Raw genomic sequence first — 9,192 nt, 5'->3', positions numbered from 1 at the left:
ACTTTCTGTCACGTTATGAGGACGAAGGAGAACCATTGTTAAACAGAATCGTGACCGGTGACGAAACCTGGATTAAGTACGTGAACCCTGAGACAAAAGAACAATCAAAGATGTGGGCACATTCAAATTCGCCTACCAAACCAAGAAAAGCCTCGCAAGATTTTTCTGCCAGAAAACTGATGGCAACGGTGTTTTGGGATGCCAAAGGGGTGTTGTTGGTTGAATTCATGGAACGTGGAACGACCATTAATCAAGATGTGTAGTGTGAAACAATAAAAAAGTTACGACGGGCTATACAGAACAAACGTCGTGGTATGCTGACTTCCGGTATCGTTTTTTTGCACGATAACGCCCGTCCTCACTCTGCTCGCAGAACAACGGGCCTTCTTGAGTCCTTCACGTGGGACGTTATCAACCATTCACCTTACAGCCCAGACCTGGCGCCAAGTGATTATCACCTCTTCATGCATTTGAAGAAATGGCTCGGGTCACAGCGATTTGATGACGACGAAGAGCTCAAAGATGCGGTCACAGGCTGGCTCCAGGCACAAGCGGGTGATTTTTATGCAGAAGGAATTTCAAAGCTTGTGAAGAGATACGATAAGTGCCTCAATCGCTATGGAGACTATGTAGAAAAATAGTGCAAAGATGTAGTTGTAAGATGTATATATTAAAATATTTTTATTTAACTTGGTGTGTTTTTTTAAATCAATCGGAGGTTACTTTCTGAACGGCCCTCGTAAAAAAAACTGTTACTAATGACCCATCCTTCCATTCATGCTGGACTGCAAAAAATTCATAAAACCCAACGCCTCTGACAAAGGCTCTTAGCTGCTTCCACAGAACTACTAGCTGTCCACAATACACAATAACAACCATCCTAGCTGCCCCACTGTATCAAGCTTCGAAGCTCCTATGAAACACATCTGTAACCGTGATAGACAAGTACCTCCAACCTAGCCGGCTCCAAAACTTCTATGAAACACACTTCATCCATGGCAGACATGCACCTCCAACTCATTCACAAAACCTCCTACCCTACATAAACGATGTCAACCATTCAAGGATCATCTTAAATCCATTGTCACTCTTTCCCCTGGAACCCTCCTTGCTAGTATCCATGCGGCCTCTGACTTTCAGGTGGGTATCGTAGAAGCAGTAAAACCTACAAACAAATTAAGAAGGCCATGATGAATGATCCCATCCAACGCCAACCTTTTGAAGGGCCACGTGGAAAGAAATCCAGCAAAACACTGAAACCAGGTTTCCTGGAGTGGTAAAGATTTATAAATATCATCTTTGTGATCTTGTGAGGAACTTCTCATGTTGCTACATCAGATTAACTCCTGTCTTCTAACTGAAATGGATCTGGTTATTTTCCAAAACCAAAGACACCTTGCTTGGCATGAATTCCCATCTCACCGATGCTCACATTGAAAAACGGTTCACATAAAACCAACCAGTGTGCAACAATACTTTCTCCCAGTGCTTGACTATACCACAACTACCCCACATATCTTTTCCATAACCAAAATTCTCTGGCTGGCCTCTCTACTTACCCTCTAACAAATACAGCTCCTCCTTGTCACCCAGGCCTCAAAAGCCACTGCCATGAGTATGACTGTTTCAGGTCAAGTCCTGAAATGAGATTTCTCTCTCCTTGATATCTTCCTCACCCCAAACCCTCGCTGTCATGTTTTGCCAACCTCCTTGTGTCTTAACATCCTAGTCAAACCATACGATATTTTCTCCTGAAGAGAAAATCCCCATTGTAAAATCTACCCCCATACACCTAACTTCAACCTCCTACTATGGTCTCCATCATTAGTTAATCCAACAAACATCAAAGGCAAAGCCATGTAAAACCATGTGTGTTGGAAACCAACACTATCACTATGTTGCTTTGTGTATTGGAATAATCATCACTTGACTGAGTGCCTGAATGGGTTACAAGGAACGGACTACATTGGAGACACCCAGTACCCATATTCTGAACATGGTATACAAAATGTCGTGAGACCTGATTGCTGCTGGCTATAGGCCATTTGGTCCCTCCCATCCAATACATTTCCCTGAATTTCGGAGCTGATAACTTCCTCTCCAATACATCCTCATACCCCGGCATCCTCCTAGACATGATGTTCCTTAATGTCTTTCCTTTTCTTACTCTTTCCTTTTTGCATTATTTATTAGTCATTTATTCTTTTTTTTTCCTTTCCTTTTCTGTCCTTCCACAACCTATGCATCTTTCCTCTCTGAGGAAGGAACTAACAGGTCCAAAAGCTAGGATGGTTTTTCCTACACATATCTGTTTATCAGCAGTACTTAGAATTTCACATCTTACGTGTACTTGCAAACCATTCTACCTTCTTATAATTTCATAGTTATCTAATATACAAGGTGTGTTCAGTAAGTAATGCAACACATTTTTCCTTGGCCAATTTCTGTTGAGAAAATAAGGAATTTCTTATGCGTCAATGGGGCAGCAGTATACGTAACCTTTAAAACGGCATCTGTAACAGAGGTGCACTCAAGGCAGATAGCTGTTATTTAGTTTCTTTCGGCAGAAAACCAGAGCACTGCAGATATTCATAAGCGCTTGCAACATGTCTACAGATACCTGGCAGTGAAATGACGTGCAGTCAGTCATTGGGCGAGGCATCTGTCATCAAAATGGTCACTCAAATCTGCAAGGCTTTTGATAATTTTCTTCTTTTCTAGTCTAAACTACTTGGTCACTGATTATTGTCTTTTATTGGAAGCACATTTTTCTGTTCCAATTCTTTTTCTGATTTCCAAACGGTATACATTATCTTTTGTAATTAAAATGCCTAAATAACTAATTTTGTTAATGTTTTCTAGTTTATTTCAACATTTGTCAGTTTTCTTCATTTTTGATTTGCCTACTGTCAATTTTGGCTATTAATTGTAAGTTCAAAATTTTTTTCAAAATAGTAGCAAATTTAAAATGCATAATGTTTCCAGCTTCATACTGGAGAGTTTTACAGGACCTGGACCTGAGCTACCTCACTCATACCCTTGCTGGATATTGGCTTCAGAGTTCTATAATCAATAACTTCGAAGTTGTTCTCTGTACTCTCCATGGTTGCTGCACTGTTCATATGGACCACATATAAACTTTTTTTTTTTACATGTCAAGATCACAATGAGAGTATAGTACAGCAGTTTAATCATCATCATCATCATCATCATCATCATATCATCATCATCATCATCATCATCTATTACGAAACTCTGAAAAAGATGTTTACCATTTGGTCCAACGGAAATGTTAAAAAAACATTTTTCCACTTTCTTTGATGTTATCCATAAAATGTCCACTCCATGTCATTGCCACACATTATGATCCTTGTCTGTCGTTGATATTCCCAATTGATGCATGTGCATTGATGCTCCCTCCCTCCAGATTCCCACCTCCCTAATCACAAGTTTGGCTTTGGGCAACTTTTCCTTGTTTCAGTTTACCTCATATTTACTTTTTTTGTTTTCGTTTTTAATATAGATTCTGAGTTCATCAGCTGGATAACAGAAGAGCCTATTTACTGAACATGTCCTCTGCCACTTCACCTCCTCTCCCTAAAATTACCTTCACTTCCACAAAAAGGAAGAAAGCATGAAGTCTTTAATGTATTTGTAACTGAAGAGATATGCTGGCACAGACTGGAAGTTTAAAATCTTTTTTGCTCAACAGTACCTGCTCTACAGAAGAATTTCTGTACGTAACAGGTTACCTTTATTAAATTTATCTTATATGTAAAACAATTGAGTTCCACACATACCAAGTTGTCCCAAGTATGACTAATGGAACATACAAATAAATAACCAGCACTCTTCTCAAAGTTTCCTGCACTGATAAGCCATAACTGACATCGAGTTATCCTGCTGGAAAATGCCATCATCGCTGGAAACGTCAAGCATGAAGCAGTGCAGGTGGACTACAATATAACATTCACGTAGTCCAAAGCTACCATAGTACCATCCACTACCACTACTACCGTGGAAGCCCAGGAGAATGTCGCAGAGCGTTAACATTGGCCCCACCAGACTGTGTACGTGACACTGTGCATTCTTCGAGCAACCATTTGTCTCGTTGACAGTGTACCCCGTCACAGCCATCAACCTGGTCTAACAATAGAAGTGCTTCATCCATTTCCATTGATACACAGTCCAATCTCTATGGCTGTACGCCAACAGTGGTTGTATTTGACATCATCGTTGGGTCAAAAAGGTTACATGAAATGGTTGTCAGCTGTGGAGTCCTATGTTCAGTAATGTACATTGAAGAGTGTGCTCCAAAACATTTATGCCTGCACCAGTACTGTATTCTGTTAGATTTCAGTTTTGACAGCACTTTGTCACAACAATCTAGATTAGATATTTTGTGTATGATAAATTTATCAAAAGTGCATAACAATGTTTCATTCTGACAGTGTATTAACTCTAAATATTAGCAGTTCCGGTTTAATGTATTGTATTCAGCTATTTTGACAATCTCCTAACAAATGATCATGGTAGTAAGTATTATAGTCAAATGATTTATGTTTTTTACATATAAAAATAAAGATGAGGTGACTTACCGAACGAAAGCGCTGGCAGGTCGACAGACACACAAACAAACACACAAAATTCTAGCTTTCGCAACCAACGGTTGCCTCATCAGGAAAGAGGGAAGGAGGGGGAGAGATGAAAGGATGTGGGTTTTAAGGGAGAGGGTAAGGAGTCATTCCAATCCCGGGAGCGGAAAGACTTACCTTAGGGGGAAAAAAAGGACAGGTATACACTCGCGCACACACACACACACACACACACACACACACATATCCATCCACACATACAGACACAGGCAGACATATTTAAAGACAAAGAGTTTGGGCAGAGATGTCAGTCGAGGTGGAAGTGTAGAGGCAAAGAAGTTGTTGAAAGACAGGTGAGGTATGAGTGGCGGCAACTTGAAATTAGCGGAGATTGAGGCCTGGCGGATAACGAGAAGAGAGGATATACTGAAGGGCTAGTTCCCATCTCCGGAGTTCGGATAGGTTGGTGTTAGTGGGAAGTATCCAGATAACCCGGACGGTGTAACACTGTGCCAAGATGTGCTGGCTGTGCACCAAGGCATGTTTAGCCACAGGGTGATCCTCATTACCAACAAACACTGTCTGCCTGTGTCCATTCATGCGAATGGACAGTTTGTTGCTGGTCATTCCCACATAGAATGCATCACAGTGTAGGCAGGTCAGTTGGTAAATCACGTGGGTGCTTTCACACGTGGCTCTGCCTTTGATCGTGTACACCTTCCGGGTTACAGGACTGGAGTAGGTGGTGGTGGGAGGGTGCATGGGACAGGTTTTGCATCGGGGGCAGTTACAAGGATAGGAGCCAGAGGGTAGGGAAGGTGGTTTGGGGATTTCATAGGGGTGAACTAACAGGTTACGAAGGTTAGGTGGACGGCGGAAAGACACACTTGGAGTGGGGAGGATTTCATGAAGGATGGATCTCATTTCAGGGCAGGATTTGAAGAAGTCATATCCCTGCTGGAGAGCCGCATTGAGTCTGGTCCAGTCCCGGAAAGTATCCTGTCACAAGTGGGGCACTTTTGTGGTTCTTCTGTGGGGGATTCTGGGTCTGAGGGGATGAGGAAGTGGCTTTGGTTATTTGCTTCTGTACCAGGTCGAGAGAGTAGTTGCGGGATGCGAAAGCTGTTGTCAGGTTGTTTGCCAAGTTTGCCAAGGTAACCCCATTCCTGATATCCAGGCGGAGCTTCAAGGAATCCTCAGAACCTTAGGCCCCCTGCAAAACCTTTCACCTGACTCCATCAACCTCCTGACCCCACCGACACCCCGCACCCCTACCTTCTACCTTCTTCCTAAAATCCACAAACCCAATCATCCCGGCTGCCCCATTGTAGCTGGTTACCAAGCCCCCACAGAACGTATCTCTGCCTACGTAGATCAACACCTTCAACCCATTACATGCAGTCTCCCATCCTTCATCAAAGACACCAACCACTTCCTTGAACGCCTGGAATCCTTACCCAATCTGTTACCCCCGGAAACCATCCTTGTAACCATTGATGCCACTTCCTTATACACAAATATTCCACACGTCCAGGGCCTCGCTGCAATGGAGCATTTCCTTTCACGCCGATCACCTGCCACCCTACCTAAAACCTCTTTCCTCAACACCTTAGCCAGCTTCATCCTGACCCACAACTTCTTCACGTTTGAAAGCCAGACATACCAACAATTAAATCGAACAGCCATGGGTACCAGGATGGCCCCCTCGTACGCCAACCTATTCATGGGTCGCTTAGAGGAAGCCTTCTTGGTTACCCAGGTCTGCCAACCCAAAGTTTGGTACAGATTTATTGATGACATCTTCATAATCTGGACTCACAGTGAAGAAGAACTCCAGAATGTCCTCTCCAACCTCAACTCCTTTGGTTCCATCAGATTCACCTGGTCCTACTCCAAATCCCATGCCACTTTCCTTGACGTTGACCTCCACCTGTCCAATGGCCAACTTCACACGTCCGTCCACATCAAACCCACCAACAAGCAACAGTACCTTCATTATGACAGCTGCCACCCATTCCACATCAAACGGTCCCTTCCCTACAGCCTAGGTCTTCGTGGCAAACTAATCTGCTCCAGTCCGGAATCCCTGAATCATTACACCAACAACCTGACAACAGCTTTCGCATCCCGCAACTACTCTCCCGACCTGGTACAGAAGCAAATAACCAGAGCCACTTCCTCATCCCCTCAGACCCAGAATCCCCCACAGAAGAACCACAAAAGTGCCCCACTTGTGACAGGATACTTTCCGGGACTGGACCAGACTCAATGTGGCTCTCCAGCAGGGATATGACTTCCTCAAATCCTGCCCTGAAATGAGATCCATCCTTCATGAAATCCTCCCCACTCCAAGAGTGTCTTTCCGCCGTCCACCTAACCTTCGTAACCTGTTAGTTCATCCCTATGAAATCCCCAAACCACCTTCCCTACCCTCTGGCTCCTATCCTTGTAACTGCCCCCGATGCAAAACCTGTCCCATGCACCCTCCCACCACCACCTACTCCAGTCCTGTAACCCGGAAGGTGTACACGATCAAAGGCAGAGCCACGTGTGAAAGCACCCACGTGATTTACCAACTGACCTGCCTACACTGTGATGCATTCTATGTGGGAATGACCAGCAACAAACTGTCCATTCGCATGAATGGACACAGGCAGACAGTGTTTGTTGGTAATGAGGATCACCCTGTGGCTAAACATGCCTTGGTGCACAGCCAGCACATCTTGGCACAGTGTTACACCGTCCGGGTTATCTGGATACTCCCCACCAACACCAACCTATCCGAACTCCGGAGATGGGAACTTGCCCTTCAGTATGTCCTCTCTTCTCGTTATCCGCCAGGCCTCGATCTCCGCTAATTTCAAGTTGCCGCCACTCATACCTCACCTGTCTTTCAACAACTTCTTTGCCTCTACACTTCCACCTTGACTGACATCTCTGCCCAAACTCTTTGTCTTTAAATATGTCTGCCTGTGAGGATGGATATATGTGTGTGTGTGTGTGTGTGTGTGTGTGTGTGTGTGTGTGTGTGTGTGCGCGCGCGCGCGCGCGAGTGTATACCTGTCCTTTTTTCCCCCCTAAGGTAAGTCTTTCCGCTCCCGGGATTGGAATGACTCCTTACCCTCTCCCTTAAAACCCACATCCTTTCATCTTTCCCTCTCCTTCCCTCTTTCCTGATGAGGCAACCGTTGGTTGCGAAAGCTAGAATTTTGTGTGTATGTTTGTGTGTCTGTCGACCTGCCAGCGCTTTCGTTCGGTAAGTCACCTCATCTTTATTTTTATATGTAATTTTTCCCACGTGGAATGTTTTCCTCTATTATATTGATATCATTGATTTATGTTTTTTGTTATACTTTCTGACACGTTCCACGAGAATCACCCCATGTTTTTGGGCCTATGGAACGAAAACAGAATCTGATCTACAATAGGTCACTGCTTATCCTGCTTTTATGCAAACATTCTATAAGACATCCAAACCCTGCTGCTAACTTGTGATTTCACCACCCTTTAACCACTTTCCCAATATGCTCGCAACAGGAGCACACAAACAACTAACTTGCTTTGTCACATCAGAGGTGCTCGTTCCAGGTACTGGCCCATAACCATATGCCTTTTGTCAAATTTGCTTATGTTGGCAGACTTCCACCTTAGGTGTCCTGTATCATCCCTATAATGATTCCCCATTTTTCTGCACGCTGGTTATCAAGGAAACCAGGTGGTATTCAATCTCAGAGGGCACTGGTCATCATGGTTTGGCTTATGTACGCAACGAGAGCTTTAAATTTAACTTCGGAATATCTCCACCTGCACTGCTACCAATCTCTAAGTAAATACATGCTATTTCTTACGTTTTTGGAATTTACTTTCAATTATCAAATAAATATCAGAATTACATTATGGACTATGTTTTTCAAGTTCTTATTATTTAGACAATTTATGTTTTGATGATAACTAAGTTTAGCTAATTATGTTGAGAAAATTTTGTTTTGGGGATAAATTGGTTTCTGAATTTTAATACTAGCATGTGCCCCAATATTAGGCCGATGCACAAGTTTGGGGTTTTTGTTTTGCATGTTAATATTCCAGTTGCTAAAGGTTTATTTAACAATTGTCATTTTTCTATTTGTAGTTCAGTGTTGCTATTTGAGTTTGCATACTGTCATTTTGTCAATTGGATATAGTGATTGGAGCTGTGGTCACTTGCAAATGGAATGCCACATGGAGAAACCTGAACATTTCCAACATATTATTCTGTTTGAGTTCAACAGAGACATGACAGCAGTGGAGACAGCCAGAAACATTTGCAATTGTATGGGGATAATACCTTTGGGCAGAGCACAACAAGGAAATGGTTTTCTCAATTTACAGATGGTCATTTTGACATTAGTGGCTCTCCACATTCAGGAAAATCTTCAGGGTTTGATGGAGATTGTTTAAACACATTAATCCACAATGATAAATGTCAGTGTACTCAAGAAATGACATCTGTGATGAACTGTCATCACTGCACCATTGTGCAATATTTTCACGCAATGGGGAAGGTTCAAAAATTGGGTGTATGGGTACTGCGTACTCTTAAGTTAAAATCACAAAAATC

Source organism: Schistocerca piceifrons, chromosome 5, assembly GCF_021461385.2.
Source record: "Schistocerca piceifrons isolate TAMUIC-IGC-003096 chromosome 5, iqSchPice1.1, whole genome shotgun sequence".
NCBI lineage: Eukaryota > Metazoa > Arthropoda > Insecta > Orthoptera > Acrididae > Schistocerca > Schistocerca piceifrons.
Note: the sequence above shows the minus strand (reverse complement) of the source record.